The 25,922-nt window shown below is 43.1% G+C and overlaps 1 long non-coding RNA gene across 1 annotated transcript; it reads right to left on the minus strand.

Moving 5' to 3' along the window:
- Window positions 1-1,721: 1,721 nt before the first annotated feature.
- LOC310896973 lies at window positions 1,722-25,909 on the minus strand. The gene is made up of 3 exons (XR_014581955.1): window positions 25,850-25,909; window positions 6,724-6,786; window positions 1,722-6,637 (listed from the first exon to the last, which is right to left on the minus strand). It is a non-coding gene; the product is annotated as an uncharacterized lncRNA (long non-coding RNA).
- Between the last annotated feature and the right edge of the window lie 13 nt (window positions 25,910-25,922).

Consider the following 25,922-nt stretch of genomic DNA (forward strand, 5'->3'; position numbering starts at 1 on the left):
TTTTCCGGAAACCAAGGTGGTGGTCCTGTGTCTTTATTCCTGCTTTGGAGAAGGGACTGAAAACACAACCAATGCACTAATATCTGCTTTAGTTTTGTTTAGAATTAAAGGATTTATTTCTTCATGCTATAGAGTGTAATCACCAGAAGTGCTCTGAAAGGGTACAGTACTAAATAGGTAGGTATACTAATTCTCCAAGTCCTTTAATTATTTTCCTTTCAGCTTCCACATCAAATTCTAGTTCCTAAATGCTTTTTAACTCTTCCCACGCACTGCCACATTTTGCTCAGAATCAGCTCTCTATCAAAGCCAGTTTGTAGCTCTCACCTTTTCTGTACATCTCATCCGTTCCCATACATCTCCTCAGTTCCTGACATTTTTGTTTAGTTGAGAGATCTCAGTTGTGTATCTACACTCCCTTAAAAAAATCACCTAAAAAAAATAAAAAAGTTACTTTACCGTCTGCATATTTTTGTTTTATATTCTATATTACACCATGTAGTTATGTATTTTAATGATGATTTAGCTTCAGAGCTGAGCATCTCAGGAATAAAGACAGTCTTAAAGAGGCAGGGGTAGTGTATATAAGCACTCAAGCTGAGTACTCTATACAGCTGTGGATATCACACACTTTAGGAAAGATGGAGTGAGTCTAGGGGAAGAGGTGGAGTTATATTAAAAATTAGAAAACGGAGTTGGTTAGACTAGAAAGGAGGATGTGAGAAGCCTTGCAATATGTAAAAAAGTTATTGCAAAATTATCTGAAAGAATTCATTTCCATGTGACTGAGGATAGGGAGCAGGAGCGGGAATAATAGGTTTGTGCCGCAGCAGGACAGATTTAAGATGCCCTTTAGGAAAACCTTTCTAATGGTTAATGGCAGTTAAACACTGCAGTATCCACTGGGGAGGGAGTGCAGTACTTAACTGAAGTAATAGGGGATAGATCCATTGCTTTTGCAGTGGTCTTGACATAAGATTATTGCAAGTTTAAATGTGTTTCTCCAAAACATCCATCTCTTGCCACTCAAAAAGGCAACTGGTTGCAGACAGCAACTTCCAAGGGAGAAGCAGGAGAATATCTTCAGCACGGCAAAATGTTGCTGCTGCAGCCTGCTTTGCTGCAACACACGGGGCTTTCTTGTCATTTACTGGTTGCTGATAAATTCTGTGCAACAAAACCATGGACCCCTTGCACTTTCCCTTAAGTGGAAAAACAGTCATTGCAGTATTGAGGTGGCAAGTAACTTGTTCAGCTGGTTAGTAAACACTGCTAATTATGGTGTGGTTTTGAAGTCTTGAAACCATAAAATTGCACTGCTATGCTTGAGACACCACAACAGAGACTTGAGGAAATTAAAACAAAAATGAAAAGCAAGATTTTGCTTTATAAATCACACACAAAAATCATCAGAGCCTTCAGAAGTTCTTTAGGCTTTTCATAGAAGTTATCTCAAGCTAGATCTTCATCTTCAAGTGTTTCATAAAAATTGAAATGAGAAAAAAGTGTAATGTAATGAGGGATCTGGCAGAGCACCATGATGTACCCACCCAAGAGCTACGCTACCTGTACTCTCTCCTCAGTCCCAAACCACCTGCATCAACTTGACAGGTGCATGAAGTCTGATACACCATGACCTTGTATTCTTCGAGAAGGCCCTTTAGTTTAAGCAACACCTTAGGTTACAAGCGTTGCCTGGAGGTAAAAACATCCAGCTTCTCCATGTGAGAAATCTCAGAATAGCAAATGGCATAGGCCCCAGCCCTGCCACAGTGGGAACCAGGGGGAACATTTTGAGTCAAGGTCCTGGAGAAAGCCTAATTGTGTACAAGCTTTATGTAGCACGGAAGATACTCATTTTAAAGAGTAAATGGCAAACTACAACCAAAATTAAATATAAGACCTCATAAACAACTACATTTGCAACATTTTATTTAAAACACGGTATAAATAACATTATCGCTAAATTATGCCCATTTTTGTTACTCTGCGGATTTCAGTGAGGAATTTAATATCCTCATGGGTGGTTTGGCTCCTACACACACACCTTAATTCTAGCAAGAATTGTTGGTTTTGTTTCGAGCAATTGATAGGATTATAAATGTCCACGCTTATTGCATTCTTTTCTCCACAAAATTAGCTGGAAGTGGCAGACATACACATTCTGACACTGAATAAAATCTGCTTAAGCTTAGCAAGGCATCTCCATTGTACAGGAAACAATAATTATTTATGTAGGACTAATGTGGAAAATTCTATTTGCATTTTATAACAACTGTGTGTTTTGTTTAGGAAAAAGGGGAATTCTGAGTGTGCCCAATATTTTTGTTTTTATGGTAACTGCACTGTATGATTAGTTCTTACAAATGCAAAACAAATTGTGTTGGAACAGGGCACTTAGATCATGGAAGAGCATTAGAATCTTGTCCTCTATTTCAGATTTTAAAAATGAGGTATAAAGCAAAGAGTTCCTAGATGAAGTTTCAAATTTAAGGCAAAATGCACTTAAGAGTTAACCGTGGGTTACCTCTTAACCCTTGTGTTTGTATAAGAACATGGACTAATATTGCAAATGAAAGAGGTAAATCTTTTCCTGCTCAGACATAAGTAGGTGTGTTCTCTCTGACATCCTCTAGCCATCTCACTGGTCTCTGCTATGCTCTGACTTACAATCAGTGTAGTTTATGAAGCAATCAATATTGCCATTTTTATGACAAAATGACATCTTGCGTCCAAATGAGAGATCTTGAAGCATCTGCATTAGCATGGCAGTAATCAAATTGCTTGGTTGCTCCGTATCACACAGCAGAGGACACACTGCAGAATAAAAGAGGGACGGTAGCTCACACAGGCATAGTCTACTAGCCAGGGAACAGCCATAGTAACAAGCCTGTACGAAATATATACTGATCAATTTTCAGCTTCCAGGGAGCCAGTTAGTTTAGTATACTTAGATACTCGGCATCTCCACTTGTCAGTCAAGCTACCATCTGCTCTCACTCCCTGTAACCCCTTCCAGGTTGCCTATGTACTACAACGTACCTTCAAATCCCTTCTACTTCAAAGAATTTGAGACAACCTCTGATCCTTTCCCTCCTGCTTTCAGCATGCCCCAGCTCCATGTCACGCAGGCTGAGAAGTGCTGGCCTATTACACAGCTAAGCCTACATAATATTTGGAAGGCAGATGCAAGTTTGCTTCACGCTGGTAGGAAGCGAGCCAGTTGGGATGCAGGAGACACGTGACTGCATTATCAGCACAACGCTGAGCTTGATGCAATAAGCCTGACAGAGAAACAGAATACATTAACTGAGCTTCACTCAGCGCAGGGCATGGGCAAAGCGAGCTTACATCTGTCTGCAATCTGTCAGGCAGCTCCATATTGTGCCTGAATAGCACAATTCCCCCTTGAGTCTTATTAGCCCACACACAGACTGAAGCAGGGACAGAAAGCTATTCTGTTTGCTTCCTACAGACAAATTTGCTATACTGGACTTCCATCAAGGGCAGCACACCTGTGTGGGTGCAGTTTAGCTCTGCTCTGCTGTACTGACGTTTCTAGCAGAGGTACCAGGTCTACATTTCCTAGAAACCCTTTATATTCCACTTCCACATTTACATTTGTTCAGATTACCAAGAAGAGATAATTTTCTGCACTGCTACCTGCTTCTACCCACTGAGAACCAGCTTGCATATCCCTGACACTTTTATTTAAAAAAAAAAAAAAATCATGCAATTCTCTTTTCATTTTTGGTCCATCCAAAAGAATAAGAGTGCTGATAATGCAAGACTTGCAAAAGAGCTCCTTGCTTTCTCTGGGATTCACGGTCTAGCATCACTTAGGATGAAACCCCCAGTTAGTCATTTTGAAGCATGTAAACATTATTAGGCAATAAACAGGCTTGATTAATTCTTGGGACCATACACCCCTGGGAGTTTTTACATGCAAACTTTCTTTCCAAGGCCCATTTTCAATGCTACACCTACTGAACATAAGGGTAGCATATCCCATATACACTATTTTTATGAGGCCAGTTGCCAGATGCCCTAGCCATTAAGGGCCTTTCTTTCATAAAACTTTGAGGACCCTTGGCTTGGAGTGCTCTGTCCACAGGAATTCTCCCCCTCTCAGTGATCCCTGATATACAAACGTGTTTTTCTCAAGGAGACACAGACTAAAGCACTGTGCATCAGCTCCCTGAAGCAGCTGCCTAATGCTCGGGCTGCAACACTGAGCACAACACAGCCTTGACCCCTTTTTGCATGCGGTTCTCCAACAAAATTCGTCTCTCAAATCACACAGCTCATGCTAGAGAGATACTCACCACCCATGCTGCTTTCTTCTCCAGGAAGAGAAGGTGTTATTCAAGGTGCCCTAACAGCTGCTTCACGACACCCTGCCCAGCCCCATGGGACTGCCCATGGGTCCATCAGGGCAGGGCCCAGCAGCTCATCCTGTCCCACCGCCACCCCAGGGGCACTGGGGCAGCCCCAGCACCCTGATCCATGAGGACAGGCTGAGGCCAGGGACACGGGCCCACAGTGGGTCAGGGCTGTGGGCATCTGGAGCTTGGCCCTGCTGCGGCCTCGCTGGGGCTGGGGCTGGTGGCCCTGGGCTGACGTGGGGTCCTGGGGGCAGGCAGCGACAGGCAGGGCTGGCGGTGACCCCAGGGGCCCTGATGACAATTTTCTCTTTTCAAATTGCTCTCCTCAGATACGTTTCTCTTGTCTGAGTGTGTTGTTGGTCTTTTGCTGCATCTCCCTCAGGCAGGCTCCAATCACACTGGTTCTCTGTGGATCACGCTTGATCGCTGGTGGTACTAAAGCAGACACCCCTCTGAGATTTGCATATTTTGTTCCCTTATTTCCAAGTTACCCAGTGCTGCCTCGGGAGGTGCCAGTGTAGCAGTGAGAGGGTGCGCTGAGTCACGCCTACCTTCAGTTAGTCACAGGGATTCCCTGCCCCTCCCCACCTGGATTTCCAGGCTTCCTCTGACTAAATGCCCCATCACCACAGCCTCCCTGAACCAAAAATCCCCTTTCCCTGGGCTCAGCAGGAGTCATGTCTCTGTCTCCTAAAGCTGAACCCACGGGGCCATTTCCACGTTCACCTCCACAGTCTCAGCTCTGGTTGCTCCCGTGCTGGCCCCAGCACTGGCAGTGTCCCCGCTCGAGGCTGCACCCTCCAGCAGCCCAGCTTTATGCACAGCTTTCTACTAGAGGTGGCAAGGGCTCTTTGCCAGATGCTCACCATTAGAAAGCAATGGGTTAGTCTCCCCTGCCATACTCACTGTTAACCCTCACTGATTCATACCCCGGGTCAGAGAGTTCAGTCCTGTCGTGCTCCAGTGACATTTCGTTTTAATCATGTCGATATTTTGAGCAACCCTGGAACGAGTGGCCTACCTTAAGATAGGTGAAAGAGGGGTGGAACTGAGGTTCTTGGCTGCAAAAAGGCAAGCTTTAGCAAACCAAGGTAATGGGGAGGTGAAGTCAGTGGAACCGGGCACCTCAAATGACTCAATGCTCACAACACTGCACAGCTTTTCAAATAGAAGATGAAAACTTATCTAGAAGTGTTTTGTTTTTTGATTTTTTTTCAAGAAAAGGAAAAAAAGCAGCAGGAAAGGCATACAGACTTTACCAAACGAACAGCTGCATCCAAAAGGATATAGCGAACAGGCAGGGAGACACCGGGGTCAGAAAGGAGCGATCACTAGAGAAAGCCATTTCGCAACGTCAGTAGCAGAGCTGTAAAGACAGACCTGTCACCAGGCAAGCTCATTTAGTCCACACTGCCTCTGAGCTCTGATGAAACCGTAGTTCCAGCAATCACTTCTAGCAATGAGTCCTGGGTGACAGTTACACGTTTACCCTTTGGTTTCGCAATTCAGTATTTTAAAATATCTTTTGTTGATATTAGTTTGACCGCCCCAACATTAAATCACTGCTTCTCTGACGTTCAGTGCAGAGCTGCCTTGTGCTTTGTCTCACTCTGTAATTGCAGCCATTGCCCTTCCTTCCCAGGGCAGCTGTTAGTGTTTTTCTCTCAGGTTCGCAAAGCTGCCAGTGGCACGCACAGTTGTCTCCCAGCCTCACATTGAGGTGACCTCCCCTCTACAGGCCACAGTCTTTCTCACTCAACATCAACTCAGATCAATAAATCCAGTCCCCAAAGCACAGCTAATTACACTCCTCCACTGTCAGGTAGCTCCAGCATGTCCCAGTGACTCCCAAATTAAATGTGGAGTAAACCTAGCTCTTTGCAAACAGTTACACTCTTCACTGCTGTAGGTGTCTGTGTGCATCTTCAGCGTGAGAATGGACATCCCTGGGGCATGCTTGCACAACAGCAGCTTGTCTCAGGCATCCCGTCATGTTCACTGGGAGAGAAAGCATTTTTTGAATTATAACAAAAGGGATTTAGTTTCTTCGCAAAGTCATGCCCAGGACTACATCTCATACACAACAGATGGACTACTAGTGCTTTTTTTTTCAGTAACGATCTCTGTTGGGTCCTATCTCCGTAGCGTTCTGCTCAGTTGCTTGCATATACAGACAGTGACCAAGCCCCTCACAAAGTCCTCAAGCTGTGTTTTCAGTGGGCTGAAGCCAAACTGATGCTAAAGAAGCCAAGCTGCAATGGCATAAAAAGAAGATACTCTCATGGAGAAATAAAAGGTTTAAAGATAGGACACAAAGGATAAAAGTCCATTTGCTCACCGGAGGAAGATCACCAATGGAGTCCCACAGGAATACATACTGATTGATCTTGTCCTAAGTGACCTGGAAAATAGGACACGATGAAGTAACAAAGTTTGCTGACAATATTGTTATTCAAAGAAGTACACTTGAAGCCAACTGCTAAGAGCTGCAGAAGGATGTCATAATACAGAATGACTTGCAAATAAAAAGGCAGCTGAATTCAATATTGATAAATGTGAAGTCATGCACAAGGGAGAAAAAAAAAAAAAGCCCAATGCACAGGGGAGAAAAAAGCCCAACTATGCTTATGATAGCCTCCAAATATCTGCTACCTCTGTGGAAAGCAATCTTGAGGTTATTATAGATAGGTCTATGAAAATGTCAGCACAGTGCTCAGTAGCATTTAAAAAAGCAAATCAAACGTTAGGAAAGAAATGGAGACCAAAACAGAAAATATCATGATGCCACTGTAAAGATTCATAGCATGACTGCATCTGAATACTGTGTGCTATTCTGTCCCCATGCTCCCAGCTCAAAAATGTGGGTAAAAAAAAAGATGCTGAAAAGTCTGAAACTGTTTCTATGTGAGATATGATTAACCAGAGCAGGAGCCTTTGTCTGTGAGAACAGAATACCAGAGAGAGGACGCAATAAAAGTCTGAACAGTCTTAGGTGGCTAGAAAGATGCAAACAGTGAATAACTACTCACCACCTTCCGATACAGGAATTTAAGATGAAATCAATAGTGAGAGGTTCAAAGAAAGCAAAATGAGGTAATTCTTCAATCAACTACAGTTCAGCTGTGTAACTCATTGTCACAAGAGGCTGAGGGCACAAAAGAAGTATCTGTGGGCTTAGAAGGTTGATGGAAAGTGAACCCATTTGAGGGTTACTGGATAGAAAGACTCAGAGTTTCCCAAAAATGCAGATCTCAGACCTGTGGGAGATGCCCTTGCTCCATTCCTGCATCCTATTCATCCCATTTCCCACTGGGCATCCACTATTGCCCACTGCTGATGAGCTGCAGTGGGACCCACAACAATTCCGGTGAGGATCAGAGCCAACCCCAAAGCTTACCCTTTCCTCTCAGAAGTGAGGCAAACTTAGCTCTGATGTCTATTTTATGCTGGAATAAAATATAGTTTGGTCTAAGTCAGAAGGGAGGTGTAAGCTGTGTGACTTGGATTAATTTGGCATTCAGTGGGTGTGCGAAAGATGACATACCCATCAATGGAACAGATGGTCTGGGCAGCAGAAAAAATAACTAGATAGCTACAAAAGAAGGAAAGCTCTCCCCAGGCAAGTTCTGTTCTTCGCTTCACCGGGATAAACCTGAAGCAATTGCATTGAAGGGACTGAGCTGTTTACCTGTTTCACCTGAGGTGTAACGTAGGTCTTTGCCTCATTTGGCTTCTTGCTGGAATGTACTTGCTGGAAATTCATCTCCTTCCTCCAGACTGAATTTGGCTCCTTATGATATTAACTCTGTCTTGTTGAATCTTTCATGTCTATGGAGCAACATTTAGACTGATCTACTGGAAGGGGAAATCAATCCCACACACAGCTCTCCTCGGCCCTGCGCATCCCTGGGAGGCAGCTGGGGTGAAGAGGTCCAGAGGCTGACAGGTAGCAGAGCAGCACAGCAGGAGTGATACACCCATCCTTGCAGGCTGCTCTCCATTGCTCAGCACCATGGGCATACAAAAACACCCTGAAATCTCCTTCACTTGGGCTAAAAGACAGCTTTGAAAGCTGTATCAATCCTTAAATAAAATCACAACCCCAGACTGCAGTAGACATACATCCCTATCAGATGCATTAACCATCTCTCCTTTTCTTCTCTTGCCCCTTCCACCCATCCCAGGTGGTTTTTTGTGCTGTGGCCACCTTGGCGTCAGGGACCTGACCCTCCTGCAGGACAGTGACACGGATCACACAGGTATCTCCCAGTGCTGCACAAGAAAAGTATCAGACAGGCCCCTAAGCAAAAAGCCTTCTACACGCCCTAAAGTGACATCAGGATAACAGATGACAATGTGCTAAATGAAAGTACTCAGATTTTAAACATAATATTAAATGGAGAGCTCAATGACTGAGCTTTATCCTAGCATGATGTTTTCTACATTGCAGAATGCAGTTTTCTCTATTTTTGTGTAATCTGTTAAACACAGTTTCTGTTATCCTAAGCATGAATGTTTGTCAATACCAACTTCAAATAATAAGAGGCTGATTTGCTTGCAGGAAAAAAAAAAAGAATGACTCATCTGGCTGCACATAAAACACTGAATTCTTGTAAATGTATCCTGTGTATTCTGTGTACTTAAACAAGTCTATGATATGAGGATGCAATATTGTTTCCACGTAGAAACAGCATCCAGATCTCTGTGTGGGTGGATAGGCAGTGGGTGGATATAATAAAAACCTCTATGATGTATTGTACATATCCCTCTGTTGTTTTCAAATATAGTTCTGAATTATTAATACCTAAAAATGGAATTGTCCAGTTCTGCTCCTATGCATCATTGTTTACTTCAATAAACCTAAATTTAGCAGGAAATACTGAATATTTAATCGTGCAGCATAAGTAAAGAAGACTCCCAACCATTTTGTAAAAACTCTGTTTCAGAGATGGCTTGAAGTGCTTAATTTTTATTTTTTGTTGCTATATAATCTGCTGCTGAAGTCTGATGATATATGACTCAGTCACTTGACATTCTGTGATAAATTCCTCACTTTCACAAACCAGGGGGAGAAAACTGAGGGGTCTCTGACTTCATCCTGCGCACCCAGGGCATCACTTACCAAGCAGATGTGAGCTAACACCCATCTACTTCAGGCATCTTAATTTAACTTTGGCTTAACTCTTCCTTTGGGACCCGCTAGTGGAAGATGCTGACTCTTCCGCTGTTTCCTCTGGTGGTTTTTGCAAACCCCCATCCCAAGTGTCCCTCCCCTTTTCCCCATGTGTAGGCTCTCTCCCAGCTGGGGGGCAGGTGGGGGCTCTCCCCACAGCAGTTGGTGCCTCTTGTCACCCTGAGAGCCAGCCACAAAGTGCCTGAGGTGGTTTGCACAGCAGAATCTGCCCACTTCGTGGTGGCAGATCCAACACAAGGTGCACTGACAGAGGTGGGGTTGATCTACTTCAGTTTTTGTCCGTAATTCCTATGCAGGGTTTTTACCAGCTTAGTTTTGGTGCTGCCACATGTAGCAGCGCTGCCACCCCCTAATGGCAGGCTTTCTCCTTCTCTTCTGAGCGCGTTGGAGGCTTGAAGCCCATAAGCTCCTTGTGCTCCCCCCACGTCCACGGCACACCCCAAGGCAGCCCCTCTTGCTGCAGGTGCAGAGATGGCTGCACAGCCCCTGCCTGTCCCCGCGAGCACCCCCAAAACCATCAGGATCCCTCGCCACCTGCACACAGCCAAACACCCCTGCGCACACGCAGGACCTCTCCCCCTTCACAGACACATGGACAGAGTGACAGTGACACCCGGTCCCACAGTCACACGTTTAAATACAACGCAAGAGGTTCCCTCTGAGCATCAGGAAGCGCTCCTGGGCAGCCACTGATGGGGCACTGGCACAGGCTGCCCAGAGAGGCTGTGGGGTCTCACACCTTGGGGATCTCAGAAGCTGCCTGGACGTGGTGCTGGGCAGCCTCTGGGTGTCCCTGCTTGAGCAGGGGGTTGGACCCTCCAGAGGTCCCCGCCAACCTCAGCCAGCCTGTTGTTCTGTGACACAAGAGGAAGCTGAAATCATCCCAGGACCCCAGCCCACAATATTAAACAAAGTCTGAACGTTGGGGGCCTAAAGAGATTCATCCGTCTGTGTCGAAGGGGTTCAGAGCTCATCTGCTCCCTATTCTGTGCAAAACCTCACCTGGCTCCTTGGCTTTAGCCCTTCCTTATTCACTACCATACAGCAATGGATAGGAAGAGCCAAAGAAAACTGCACACTGAACAGTTTTTTACAAAATGACTGCTGTGTCATTTTGAGAGTCAGCTGGCAGGCTCTGGCTGCAACCTCCCCTGCCTAGAACTCACCAGAAAGGGATGAGCGCACGTTTTGGCAACACATTCGTGCGGAGCTTGTGAGTACAGCTTGGGGGTTCAGAGAGGTAGTTTCGAGAAAAGGCTTCTACAGAAGGATAAATAATGAGGCAAAGGCACACTGTGTGCTTCTTACGCACCAGATTGTATCTTAATTCCTACCAAGGCTGAGTATCTAGGCAATGGTAAAACTTCACCAAGTTAGCAGAGCTTTCTGCATATCATTTCTCTCCAGAACTTCAGAGATGTAGACGCTACCATTTAATATTCATTTACTTGTCCAAAACATGATATACACAATAGATTACCTAAAAATATATTTCTAAAATATAATTCTTAAGTATAAAGGAAAACCCCCTACTGGTCATTACTCATTATTCTTGCACCCACTTTATATGTTCCTCCAGCGTAATACAAATTAGGAATACTGTAATTTCATGTTTCCATTTGCAGATAATGAATGAGGTCAGAGGTTGGACTAGATGATCTTGGAGGTCTCTTCCAACCTAGATGATTCTTTGATTCTGTGATAAGCAATTTCATTTTTGTGCACGCAATCTGGGTCAGATCTTCAGCCCCATCTCCAGTGAAGACGAGGTGCCAGATGTACACATCTGTATCACAGAATCATATGCACACAGTGTAATTCCCAGAGGGAGTGGATGGAAAGCCGTGCCCACACCAGAAGTTGTGAAAAGGTCTCTGGGTGTGATTGTAAAGCTAGAGCCTGACAGAGAGAAAAATTGGGAATGTATAGGGCACATAAATAATGCTGCAGAAATGGGGCCTACTGTACATTTTGGAAGGTGCTTTCTAGGACCTGTGCAGTCTTTTCATACAGGACAGGAGCAGGGAGCACTTGTTAACCTGGTAACAAGGCATATTACTGCCGTGAAGAAGTGTGAAGCAACAGTAAATGAAACTGGTCCGAATTATTCTTTTTGAGCCCACTGAGGAATGAGCAGTCACAAAGGCAATAGAGGGCACGGCAAAGATAGTTTAAGGCAGCACATTACAATTACTGACCTCGCAACCATTGTTTAAAAGGAAGGGCTTTAAAGTCTGTACTTGGAAATGCTGCACCAGGTGCTGCATGGCTGCTTGCAAAATAGACAGGGCCACAAATAGGTTGGATGCTTTCCACTCAGTTATAGACACAGTTCTGGCTTCATACAGGTCAATTACAATGTCTGTGGGCAGACAAAAAACAATTCTTTTAACACACTGCAGCAACATTTTCTTGCTATCAGGTAGCTTACATCTCATATACAAACCTGCTCTATTTTTCTTTAGGAACTCAACCAATACTGAAGTCAAAAGTCAGACTAGCAATGCAGCTAGCTGATAACACTTTGACCACTGCCAGCACCCAGATGATGATGGTTATCAAGGGCCCAGACTTTTTAACACAAACTTCAATTATTTTGTTGTTCTTTAACAGCAGTGGGGAGGGTTACCATAGTTTCTCATGCATTTGTACATGACACAAAGACTGTGGTTAACAGCACTATTCCTGAGACAAGGTGGCAACTCCCACTGCAAGGGTAAAGCCCACCAGCTTACACAATTTTCAGGGCAGAGCCTGAGGCTAAAGGATGATGAACTCTCACAGCCACCAAGAATCACCTTCAATAGTACCATCCTCCAAGACATTCATTTTGAGCCTTGCCTTCTCTGAAAAAAAATGTAAGTATATGTTTGTTTTATATAAATATAAAACAAAACCAATACCCTATTAAAGGAAAAACAAAACCCTATTAAAACAAAGCATTACTCCAAACACATAATATCCCCCAAGAGAATGATGAGGATGAGCTGCTAATGGCAAACAGCAGATCCATTGCTTCCTATACTTGGCTTGTGCTTGGCTATTACTGCAAAGAAAGTAAAATGAAAAGCCACATTGAGCATAATGGAGCATGCTCCGTGTGCCAGAACTACCGGCTGTGGAAGAGGACACCCTTGTACGAAGGAAAAGGTTGGCAAAGCTGTCAGTGAGACCTCCAGGCTGCCTGCAGGCAAGAGGAAACCATGCTTTGGAGTAACAGTTACGAGGTGCTTAACCCTCTCACAAAACACCGTTCCCCCATCCACCCTCTTCCACCTCCTCCCCCTGAGCAGCACAAAGGAACAGGGAACGGGGGCTGCGGCCAGTCCCTGATGATCTGCTCCGTGTGGGACCCATGGGCTGCAGGGGGACAGCCTGCTCCTCCAGGGGCCTCTCCACAGGCCGCAGGGGAACTGCTGCTGTGTGCCTGGAGCACCTCCTGCCCTCCTGCTGCACTGACCTTGGGGGCTGCAGGGCTGCTTCTCACTCCTCGCTCTCCCAACGGCTGTTGAGCAGCAGGCTTTTTCCCCTTTCTTAAATCTGCTCTCACAGAGGCACAAACAACATCGCTTATTGGCTTTGCTCTGGGCAACAGCGGGTCTCTTTGGAGCCAGCAGAAACTGGCCCTTATCTAACATGGGGCAGCTGCTGGACTTTTCTCACAGAGGCCACCCCTGCAGCCCCCCCCTACCAAAACCTTGCCACATAAACCCAGTACAGGGTGAACGTCAGGCACTTTTGTAGGGGACTGGTTTGTTCAGGCTAAGGGGCAGAGCTGGAGTTGCCTGTGTGGTATAAATGGGTTGGTGCAAAAAAAGTAAATGTGGAGCACAAGGGGGAGATTCAAGACCTGTATGGATGCTTCAGCTTCTTATCCCATTATTTTAATATAATTAAAGTCCAGAAAGACATAGGAACTTGTCTTAGCTAACAAGAAGTAGTACAAATCTCCTGGAACCCTGGAGGGAAATGAAGCTAAGAACATCCTTTTCATGACTTTGGTGAGTATGAAAAGGCACTCCCCTACCTAGCACTGTACTGTGTATAATAAAGGCTTTACATTCAGAAAGTCTCTCTCCTCTCTGCATAACCAGAAGAAATCAGGGAAGTTTTTGTTTTCCTTTTAAATTGGAATAAAACCCAGATGGCGTTTACCTGGGAGAAAGGTATGGGCTTGAAAGCGTGTGCAGAGGCATTCAAGCATGGTGGTCAGTTTGGGAGAGATGATGCAAATGTACAGGGGCAGGCAGAGGAAAAGGGAGGCAAGGGCTCTGTCCTGTGTGGGAGAGGTGGGTCGTGCTGTGGGGGAGAGCAGAAAGAAGGGCAGGATGAAAAGGGAATAAAATGGTTGTGTCCTGTTTGGGAGAGGTGAGGTGTGATATTGCCTGGGGCAGGGAAGGAGAGAAGATGCAGAAGGGCTGTGTTCTGTTTAAGAGAGACAGGGTGTGCAGCTAGGCAGGGGTAGAAGAGCACAAGGATTGTGCAACATGTGGATTTGGGGCATGAGGATTGCGAATTTATTTCTAGCACAAATTAAAAGCCACGTTTCAAAGTGGAGGGCCAGATTCTTCCAACTGACCAGGCTCCACATACAGTGTCCTGATCTGGAACTGGGATGTCCTAGGAGAATATTGCAACAACTGTACCGAGGATTTGCCTCAAGATTTGTGAGGCAGCCAGGAATTCACTTAGAGAAAAAGTCACACCAATGCACTGTTGAACGTGGAACTCAGTTAAGCAGATGTTTCCTTTATGTTTGCTGCCTAATACATGCAAAATCCTGTAACTGCAGAGAAAAATAAATCAGATAGATAAACCACAACAAAAAATACGCTATTTCTCAAATTCTAAAGTGAAGGGGTTGTGCAGTTGTGTTCATGGCGTCTTGTGGTTTGGATTAGTGTGGCTGCGTGGATGTTGAAAGGCCATGAGCTAGCTGGGGCCCTACAGGGTGATAGTTGGGCAATTGATTGCAAGGATTTGGTGGCTTTGTAACAGGAGAGAATTATACTGGATCTATCATGCACACTATTGCTAAGCTGTTCAGAGCAATAAATAGATTAATAAAAATTGAAATTAGCTTAAACGAAAAGTGAAAATAAATTCACTGAAACCAAGAAACAAATGATGCGAGGTATGGCAGGATCCCAAACTCCATTAAGAATAGGTGTGTAACTAAGTGGTAACTTGACCAAATGCAACGCCAGCCTGTGAATAGGTGTGTTATTTTCACTAAGCAGCCTACAGATGCTTAAGCAATACTTAAACTTATGATACGTCTGCCATTCCTTATTTGACGGACCATGGGAGAGACGAAGGGCAAACATCTAGAAGCTCATAGGAGACTGTGGAAGACCCAGACACCATGGAAACAAATACAGGACTTTAAAATCTTTACCTTGAGACAATGTTCCACCTCAGGCCGTACTGAGTATCAACTAATACCAGTCAAATGATCCTCAGACTTAAAAGTTCAGCAACAGCTCATGAAGAATGAATAAGCAAAGCTGAAATGCCCTATTAATACCACAGCTAAAAAAACAACAGCAAAGTCCTTCTCTCTTTGTCATTTCTAAGGTGTAGTCGGGGCATATGCATGCTGTAACTAACACATGAAATGGTTAGTAGCATGGTTCTTTAAAAAACACGAATATAGATTTTCTTCAGGATGATATCCACTCATTAAGGTGGTATTTCCACAAAGGGGAGGATACTTTTGCTACAGGAGCTGAGATAATTTTTTGCAAAGTGTGGAAACTACCTTAAAGCATTATACATATTTTCTTCCTAGAAATCAGAGCTGAGTAACAGTTGTATAAATAAAATCTTGTTATAATATATATGAAATACTAATTCATATCAGCTTTAAATTACGTGATTCTCCTGCCCCTTTTCCTGGAAAAAGAGAGGAAAAAACTCATTCTTTCCTCCTCTGGATTAAAAAAGTTGCTGGCAGAAACAAAAAATCTGAGGAATGAGAGGATGGGCTTTCTTAATGTTAAACAAAGCACATCAGCTTTACTGAGAGCTACTCAAAGACACCAGAAAACTCAACAGTACATAGCATTATCACTTTAATCTACCTCTCCACTGCCAATCCCACACACTATCCAAACTTTCCATGCCATCTGGCAGGAAGTTTACACAGAAACTGAGAAAATTCCTCTGATTCCAGCCTGGATGGATGTAACAGTACAACTCGTGAGGTTAATCTAACCGTGCAATACATTTAGACATTTGTCCTAAGCATAACTAAATCTCTTGACCCTCGAAGAAGACATTCAGTTTTTATTGAGAATGAAGGTGGAAAGAAAAAGAAAAAAAAGAAGAAAAAAAAAAAGCATGCATCCAAGTACTTACTTAAGTATAGAGAACCTAAACTTGTAGACTGCATATCGACAGAGAGCAAGAGGTTGAAGTCTGGCCCTGCTCAGAGATCCAGCAAGACCTCTTCTACATGACCTAATTTGATTAGAAGAACAAATTCAGTAGTTTCATCAAAATGAGCTATGAAGTGATCAGCCACACACATTTTACTCAGATTATTGCACCAGTGTTATGGTTTTGGGATTAGTGCTTTGGCTTCTGTGTAGCTGCTGGAGATAACTTTTAGCTCCAGAGTTTCCAAGTGTGTGGGTACTACACTCTACCCTGATCAGGCAGGGAAGTCTTTTAAAATGGTTTAATGCAAATAGAATAGTTTAATGCAAATAGAATACACATTCACTGTGAATTGCACTTCTTCTAGTCACAGTTTCCAAATTTCACATATAAATAACTTCTCTGCAATAGTAACAACAAGAAAACCTCCTGAATTAAAAGTATATTGCATAATGCATATAAACTGCATTCATTCACAATCCATATACTGACTGAAGCACAGTCTGGTTAAGTAGGAGTATAGTATTTTGATCAAACATACAAAAGGTCAATGTTACTCAAATCCAATTATTTCCTTTTTCTCTCTCTCAAGAAATGCAAGAAGGGACAAACTGTTCTACCAAAATACAAACCTGCTGTAATCGTCATCTCTTTTGAGGACCGAATTCAGTTTATTCTGAGGATCTGAAATAATGTATTTTTCACTGCTGGATTCCAGATAAGCCCAGGTAAGAAGTGCAGAAACACCAGGAAAATGGTCATTATCACAGTATTTCCATGCCACATTTGAAGCAAAAAAGCAGTAATTCTCTTTTAAAAAGAATTCTTCAAAAATATTACCAGTCATTTCTGAAAATTCAGAATAGGCAAATAGCACAGATATGTACTCAAGCTCTGGGTGCTTACTAAACGGTAACGCAACCCAGAGCGTTGGGAAAAGTTGGAAAATTACACTCTGTGTCTGTATCATATTTAGGACCTCTTTTTGGTTAATGCAACCAGTGCGTCTTCATTGCACAGTTACCCTGGGTAATCTGTATCGGAGTCTAACCAAAATTCAGGTATCTCCCACAGCGTATATACTGTGACAGTATTTAAATTATAGGTGACTGAGACACAATGGCTGTTTTTATTTTTTCATGCTTATAACCTCTATGGTATTTTTTTTAGCCAAGTTAGTCACCTGTAATGAAACATATGCATTCCCCCAGGACACATACGGTAGAACGCTGGGAAGAACACTGGAGGATTATCTGCATTCAAGTCATTTTGCCTCTAGCTTCACTACAAAATGTGTGATTTGCAGCCCAATTTAAAGAAAATCCCACTCTCTCATCCATCGAAGTTAATTTAACAGCCCTCCTGCTTTGAAGTCCAGAAAGACTCTTAATGAGGACAGAAGTGAAATGCTTGGGATAAAACTCATATAAAAACTCCAATTAAGAGGCCAGTTACAACACAACTAAAATCCATTTCTCCACCATTACGAAAGCAGGAACATTACTCAGTTGTGCCACTGACTTCACCTGGAGAGATTTGTGTGTGTGACCTACAATGCGAAGTGAATAGAGACAGCAGTTCTAACATGACAGTGGTCAGAAATACAAGGGAACTGCTAGAATCGTAGTCAGAAAGCTTGGGGAAAAAAATAAAGCCAAATGCAAATATAGAGGGTAAACACAGTCAGTTCAATATTCAGAAGAAGAACTGGATTCTACTGAGTTAAAAAAAAAAAAAAGGAAAAATATTTTTAATTGTATCCTTTAGTTATTCAATTGCAATGACCTCAAAGCGTGTTATTAACATGAATTAGTTTTTCGACTGCAGCTCTCCTTTTGTAGATACTTACTAATATTTCCAATTTGTAAATAAGAGATGCAGACTATGAATCTGGCCTGGAGCCTACTGAAGTCAGCAGAAGTCTGCTTAGAGCTGGGAGGGCAAGCTGTGTGATCTGCCTTGCAACAGAGAGAGAGGATCTCCTGACTTCAGACTAAGAAAAACATGTTGTCCTTCCAGCTTCCCTGAGCTCACTTTTTTTGCCTGTAACAGAAAAATACAGGCCCTACTTCTTTCACAAAATAATGGCCAGGCAAACAGATGTGGCAAGGCCACAAGCTATCACTTTTATTATTAAAAATCAGAAGACCTAAAAATAGTCTTTGGCTATTTTTGAACATTAATGTTCAAAATTAAAACAATCCTTTACCTGAATTTGATTGTCTTACCATCTAATCATGGCTGCACTCCCTTAAGACAGTAGGATAACATGAAAACAGCAACTCAGGCTGTGGAACCGAACTGTTTACATTTTTACCATGCTAGATAACTTATTAAATCCTAGCTGATGCATTCTCAGCACTGAAGAGAATAAGCTTTTCCAAGAAATCGCTTGAGAAAAATTACTGGGAAAGCTATCAGCTGTAACACAGTGGGTTAAAATTATAAATAATGGTTGCTATACTCATTTCTGTTGTTTAACATCCACAGGGGAAAAAAAAAAAAAAAGGCAGAAGTGTTTGGGAAGAAAACTGAAGTAGATATGAATTTAAAAATAGGGATTGTATTTTGTGATGGAGGTTAAAAGGAAGCCTTAATGGAGCAAGGAACACTGCCCTATTCCACAGCAGATCAAGCTGTCCAGTCAGCTTAGTACTTCTACTGCTGCTAGTAAGTTTAATGCTTTTGTAATTATATTTCTGTTTTTCTGTAGTATCAGTAAAGATGTGAAGGGTCTGCTGACCTTACAAACAGCCCTGAAGCCCTTTATTTTCTGAAGAGCTTGGAAACGGCCAAAAAGAAGCAAGAAGGGCTAAGAAGTTTAAAACTGTTCATTGCTCTATGCAACATTGCAGAGGCTGCACTCAGAGTACTGTGACCAGTTCTGGGCTTCCCAGTACAAGAGAGACATGGACATACTGGAGAGAGTCCAATGGAGGGCTACTAAGATGATTAGGGGACTGGAGCACCTCTCCGAGCACTGGTACAGGTTGCCCAGAGTGAAGATCTCCCTCCTTGGAGATCTTCAAAAGTCACCTGGACATGAAGGTGGGCAAGCTGCTCAGGGTGTCCCTGCTTAGACCAGGTGACCTCTAGAGGTCCCTTCCAACCTCACCCACTCTGTGGTTCTATGATTCTCTGAAGACAGCATGCTAAATTCAGAGTATAAACGAAAAACTCTTTATAAATCTGTCAACAAAGACCAACTAATTGGCTTCTTTTTGCCTTTTGTATGAAAAATCACAGGCGGTAACAAACAGAAAAAGGGGTGTTGGTGGTCATGTCCAGTTTATTTGCTATTTCAGCAACATCTGCAGAGCCTGCTATTGTTTTGTAAATGGTTAGAAAATCTTGTCATTATTGATCAACGTCAGAGCTGCCACCAGCTTCCATTGACTCACTATTCATGAGCTTATTACCCAATTGATTTTTATCAACACACCATACTGCACAGGAACGCATGGCTGAAATAGCAATGAGTCAATTTTTCAGCTAGGTATTTTCCTTCTGGGAAGTGATCTTTGTAGTTCTGCGCACAATATCAAAGCTTCGTATATTTCAAAAAAATCCGTGCATAAAGGATGTAGGCTGTCGGTTCTGTATGTTCAGCCAGTATATGAAATAGTTTTCTATGTTTTCAGTGTGCAGTGGGAAATTTTGCATTGACTGTTGGACACAGATTATACAAATCTTTGCTTAGCTAACAGCTTGGAGCACAAGTTGTTTTGCTTCAGCACAAATATAGGCAGTCTGTGTCTTCAAAGGTTAAAATACACTGACTGTAAAAATGCATAGTATTGACCCATCTTCATTCTCTCAGCCATTCCCATATTGATGGTGCTGTTTACAAGCAAAATGACTTCTTCCACTTACAGCTTAACCTGGTCTCTGGATGTTAAATTAGGTTTTTACTGTTTGTAAATCAGTGGTAACTTATCTCTCCAGAAGTGGCTGAAATTCCAGGTACAGACCTACTGCTCACATCTCAGCTTTACCACAGAAATATTTTAAACATTTTTTTTAATAGAATCACAACTGTCCTTCACCTCTCAGACTGCAATTTTAAAGCCTTCTTGCCCAAAGAAACAGTTGTCAGTACCACTGCACTGACCATAAGGTTTCTAAAGGAATATTTGGCAGATTCCAAGTTGGAAAGAAATATTGCACTTTTCCAAGATGCAACCAAGAAATGTGGTAAACGCAGTTCCCAGCTGACTAGAAGCTCGCAAATGTTGTCCCAGTTTCCGAGAAGGGCAAGAAAGAAGACCCTGGTAATTACAGACCTGTCAGTCTCACTTCAGTGCCTGGTGATATTATGGAGAAGATTATTCTGGGAGTTACTGAAAAATACCTGAAAGACAATGCAGTCATAGGTCGCAGCCAACACAGGTTCACAAGGGGAAGGTCCTGTTTAATGAACTTAATTCCCTTTTACAATAAGGTCACCCCCCTAGTTGACCAAGGGAAGCCAGCTAATGTAATCTTTTCGGATTTCAGCAAAGCTTTTGATACTGTTTCTCACAGTATCCTTCTGGACAAAATGTCCAGCATACAGCTAGATAAATACTTAATACTGTAAGTGAACAATTGGCTGAAGGTTTGGGCACAAAGGATTATAGTAAATGGGTTATATCGGGTTGGTGGGCAGATACTAGTGGGGTCTCCAAAGGCTCCACTTTAGGGCCAGTTCTCTTTAATGTTTTCATAAATGACTTGGATGCAGGACTAGAAGGTACGCTATTAAAGTTTGCAGGTGATACTAAATTAGGAGGAGCTGTCAACTACCTCAAGGGTAGAAAGGCATTGCCAAATCTTGACAAATTAAAGGGCTGGGCAATGACCAGCAATATGAAGCTTAACAAGAGCAAGTGCTGGATTCTGCACCTGGGACAAGGCAACCCTGGATGTATGTACAGAGTGGGGGACATGAGATCCCCTGTGGAAAGGGATCTGAGGGTTCTTGATGGCAAGTTGAACATGAGCCAGCAGTGTGCCCTAGCAGCCAAAAGGGTCAACCATGTCCTGGGGTACATCAGACATGGCATTGCTAGCTGGCTGAGGGAAGCGACTGCCCTGCCCTGCTCTGTGCTGGCGTGGCCTCACCTCTGAGCATTGTATGCAGTTTTGGGCACCACAGTACAAGAAGGCCGTGAAACTATTAGAGAGAGTCCAAAGGAGGGCTACAAAGATGGTGAAGGGTCTGGAGGCAAGACCTATAACAAGCAGCCAAGGTCACTTTGTTCAGCCCAGAGCAGAGCAGGCCGAGGGGAGGCCTCATGGCGGCCTGCAGCTCCCTCAGGAGGGGAGCGGAGGGGCAGGCGCTGAGCTCTGCTCTCTGGGGACAGCGACAGGACCCGAGGGGACAGCAATAGGACCCGAGGGAACGGCATGGAGCTGGGACAGGGGAAGGTCAGGCTGGGTGTTAGGAAAAAGTGCTTCACCCAGAGGGTGGTCGGGCACTGGGACAGGCTGCCCAGTGGTCACTGCACTGAGCCTAACAGAGTTCAAGAAGTGTTTGGACAATGCTCTCAGATACAGTGTCCCATTTTGGGGTGGTCCTGTGTGGAGCCAGGAGTTGGATTTGATGATCCTTGTGTGTCCCTTCCAGCTCAAGATATCCTATGATTCTATGGTGCTATTCTGTCAGCAATATCAGGACTTGCTTGCTGGGCTTTACTCTGCCCCTTTTTTTACTCCTCACCTCCTTGCTTGATTTTGTTGAAATAGTCCTTTCGCTACAGTAGTGCCCATACCTCAGCAGGGATGAGAACGATCTTTATGTGACCTCTCCTCCCACAGTGAATTTCACCTTAAAACAGGTAATAAATACAGTTAATAAATTCACTTTACAGAAATGGCTTCTCCTTTCTCTACCTCCCCCCCTTCTTTACAAGGAAGTGTGTGTGTTTTTTTTTTTAAAAAAAAAAAAGATCGATTTCAATACCAGAGCCTTGGTGCTTTTTCGTCAGAGTATGTGTTCCTACACCACGTGGTGCCTGGCTAATGCCGTGCAGTCAATTATGCAGTATCTGGGCAGAGAAGCAAGCACAGCACATAAGAATGTAATGTTAAACAAATCACCTGATGTCTCTTTCTTAGCCTAATCCTTACCACTGCTGCTACCGGGAAAGGTTCTCTAAGATAAGTCTCAAGCCTTTTTTTTTTCTGTCTCCTTCCCTGTTTTAGCAAAATACTTGCTTTATGTTAGGCACGATTATAGTCAGGCATAGAGAAAGGAGAGGTTTTTGCTAGTGCTACTCCACTTTATCAACTAGTAGAGCTCTCACTTTTTGTATGTTGATATTTAATATAGCAGTAAAAGGACAAGCAAAATTATACACACTCACACACACGGCCAGGATTGGGGTGGGTACTTTTTGGTTCTTAAAGAAGGTAAGGAAGATTATTTACCATACCCAGATTAAAATCGGCTTAGTTGTAACTGGACTTATCTTTTTAACTTGCATCACCATGGGATATACATATAGTCAATATGGTATTAAACATTTTCAAGATTACATTAATTTTTCAATTTAGGAGTTTGAAAAATGATTCCTCCTACTGTTTTCATAATACCAGTACTCAGCATTACATGATTTTGCTTGTGAGGAATAGGAAAGATTAAAAATGACAAAACACAGAAGATGAGTTATATACCTGTAATTCCACTGCTCCCACTGCTAACATTTACCACCCTAGCCTCTGTAATTTCTGCTGAACGCCTCAGCTCTCACTCACACAGTCAGAAACCTGAACCTCCACGCTGCAAAGAAAAGGTTATCACGTCAATTCATTCGTGGGCAAATTGTTCAAATTCAGCTGTCAATCAGCAGTCCACTCCAGCATCCAAGCAGATTTGTATCTATCATGGATGTTTACCTGACAGATTCTCACAAGCAAGCTGAAATAGAGAAAATGTGTTTAATGGCAGCACCATGCCGATGACACATTTTCTGCAGATAACATTTGCATTAAGTGTTTTTTGTTTATGGCGCATCTGGAAGACATCACATAGAAATGAATACATATCTCATTTTTTTTTGAGCGCATATTCCAACAAAAGCGAAAAACCACCAGTCCATACAGAAGCAATTTAAATGGGGAAGCCTGGATGTAATTTTGCCTTTTCTTTTTGCACCCTCTCTACTTTCTCCATTTCTTTCTATCCTACTCCATTACCTTTCTGTCCCCTGACTTTTCTTCCTCCCTGTTCTTCTCTTACTTTGGAAAAAAATACATCTAAAGGAAGAAAAAAAAGAGATGCACTCGTATCTTACTCACATAGTTCCAGTGATTTATGAATTCTGAATATGAATAGAGATTAAAACTAATCAACAGATGGTTGGAAACATGAATATTCATGAATTATGAAATCCTGTATTACTCTATCAGGTATTGTTCAGATGTAAATAATATACGTGCTTATATCACCACTTTTGGAAAAGAAAGCTAGCATTCACTTTAATTATCCCGTGTTCTTATTATGTGCATGGACAATAAACTGTGGTTCAGGTGTGTACCCTTTGAAAAGGGAAAAAGAAATAAAACCTAACAAATATCCTCATAAATCTCTAATGCCCTCTGCTTGAAAACCAAATCACCCCAAATTTTCACTCCTGTGGTAGGCAGGAATAAAATACCTTAAGTACTACTAAATAAACTAAAAATTAATTTAGATTTGCAACCCCACAGCCTAATGAAAATGTAAGGCACTCACAACAATGAACCAGTACAGAAATATGAAATTAAATGTAAGTATTTATTTACACTTAGGCAGACATTAAGGTCTAGAAGCAATCTGGTTTATATAAGTAATAAGCTGCTGCCACCTTCTGAAAAAAGCACAGAATAACTATGAATGTCATCTTTCTCACAAGGCAAAAGTAGTATCAGCCACACATTCTGATCCAAGAAAACTAGGCAACAAAACAAGTTCTGTTCTGGCATACCTACAGAAAACCTGATGCACTTGCACGTGGTTGTTCAAGGTTCTACTCTGAGGTTGGCCTCAACACTTCTAAGTACAAATTTGAGCATGCTATCCTTAGCCCAGCTACTAGAAGAGTCATAGAATCACAGAATCACAGAACATCCCGAGTTGGAAGGGACCCACAAGGATCATCGAGTCCAACTCCTGGCTCCACACAGGTCTACCCAAAAATTCAGACCACGTGACTAAGTGCACAGTCCAAACGCTTCTTGAAATCTGACAGGCTTGGTGCTGTGACTGCATCCCTGGGGAGCCTGTTCCAGTGCACGACAGCCCTCTCAGTGTAGAACCTCTTCCTGATACCCAGCCTGAACCTCCCCTGTTGCAGCTTGACACCGTTCCCTCGGGTCCTATCGCTGGTCACTAAAGAGAATAGGTCGGTGCCTGCCCCTCCACTCCCCCTCATGAGGAAGCTGTAGACCACGATGAGGTCTCCCCTCAGCCTCCTCTTTTCCAGGCTGAACAGGCCAAGAGTCCACTTGCTCCTTAGGGACACCTTCCAACCATGGCTTCCTCGTTATGAAGTGACAGAAAGCCAGCATCTCCCTCAGTGTCTTCTGCAAGAAGGGTTGGCACACAGGAGCTCTGACCCCTCTGTAGAAGACAACCTGCCACTCCACAAGTGCTGCCACCATTGCTGACAGCTGGAAAGTACCTTTTTGCTACAACTGGACATGCTAAAGATGGTGGTATGAGCCACCCCCTATGCCCTGTAAACAGGTCCCTGCTAATCAACACCAGTTGTGTGCCAACTGAGAAGCAGGAGCTTCTGCTCCAACAGAGGAGCCCTTTGATGAGTACGAGAATGGGACAAGCAATGACAACCTTGTGCATTTGGTTCTTTCTGCCAACTACAGACGTCATTTTGGTTGTACGAGTTTTAATTATGCTTTACATTCTGGCAGCACAAGCAGTATCGGAGAGTATAAGGACAGAGCAGTAGGAAAACAGTGCCACAGCTGGCAAACCAGTGTGTCACAGTCAGTATATCTGTTATGAACAGATTAATCACCTCTCCAGAATTTTCCCATGCAAAAAATCATGATATTTTAGCCTCATTTTCAGATGAAATTATGTTATCATTATGTTATCAGATGCTATGGATTATGTTATCTTGTTGTCTAGCTGCTACATCCTCCTTCCCCTGTAACCTTTGAATGCATTGACCAGTTTCAACTAAATCTGATAGGAAATTGAAGGTCTCAAAAATGTAATTTTTAGAAACTTGGAGAACCCACAGAGCTTATAGCTAGAGGAAAGCAATAGTGAAAAGCTGTGCTGTTGTCTGGCCAGCCTACTCCAGATAATCGCTAAGTTAAAATCTTGTGAATTGGGTGAAGGAGGGGGAAAATCATAATCAAAACCATACACTGCATATGAATTTCCTGGGCAACACCTAAGGGCCCATAATGGAAGAATATTAAAGAAGATTTGTCTTGGAGGTAATTCTGAATGATGCTGGGAACATGGCCTAGAACAACCTAAAAGTATGAAGGAGTAAAAAGATGTCTTAAAGTCATTCCTAATACACCTTTTTTTCCTCACCTCTCTCTCATACACTGCAAAAACGATCATTTGTAGCTGCAGCTATGAAGACTTTCCAAGACTTTTTCAGGAAACGTGTAAGTCTATGCTTAAAGATGGTATGAAAAATGAAAGAAATGAGTACGGAAACGCAGAGCTACCACTTGACCTGCTGTTACTACAGACAAACTACATTTGCCACCCCCTTCTATGCGGTGCAAAGCCCATCACCACTGCGCATATGCCGGTGTTTGTACTCTAAATGCCAGCGGTGCTCACAGAGTGCCACCTCGCTGCTCTGCGACCCCATCCGCCTGACGAAGGCACGGCGAGGCAGCTGTTTTGGGGGGCCGCCGATTGTCAGGGCGCTCTTACCCGTTACTCGCTTTGGTCACACACTCGGAGAAGCCGTCATTTGACGATAAAAGATTTAAAAAAAAAAAACAAA

The sequence above is a fragment of the Anser anser genome (assembly GCF_964211835.1).
Source record: "Anser anser genome assembly, chromosome: 3".
Classification (NCBI taxonomy): Eukaryota; Metazoa; Chordata; class Aves; order Anseriformes; family Anatidae; genus Anser; species Anser anser.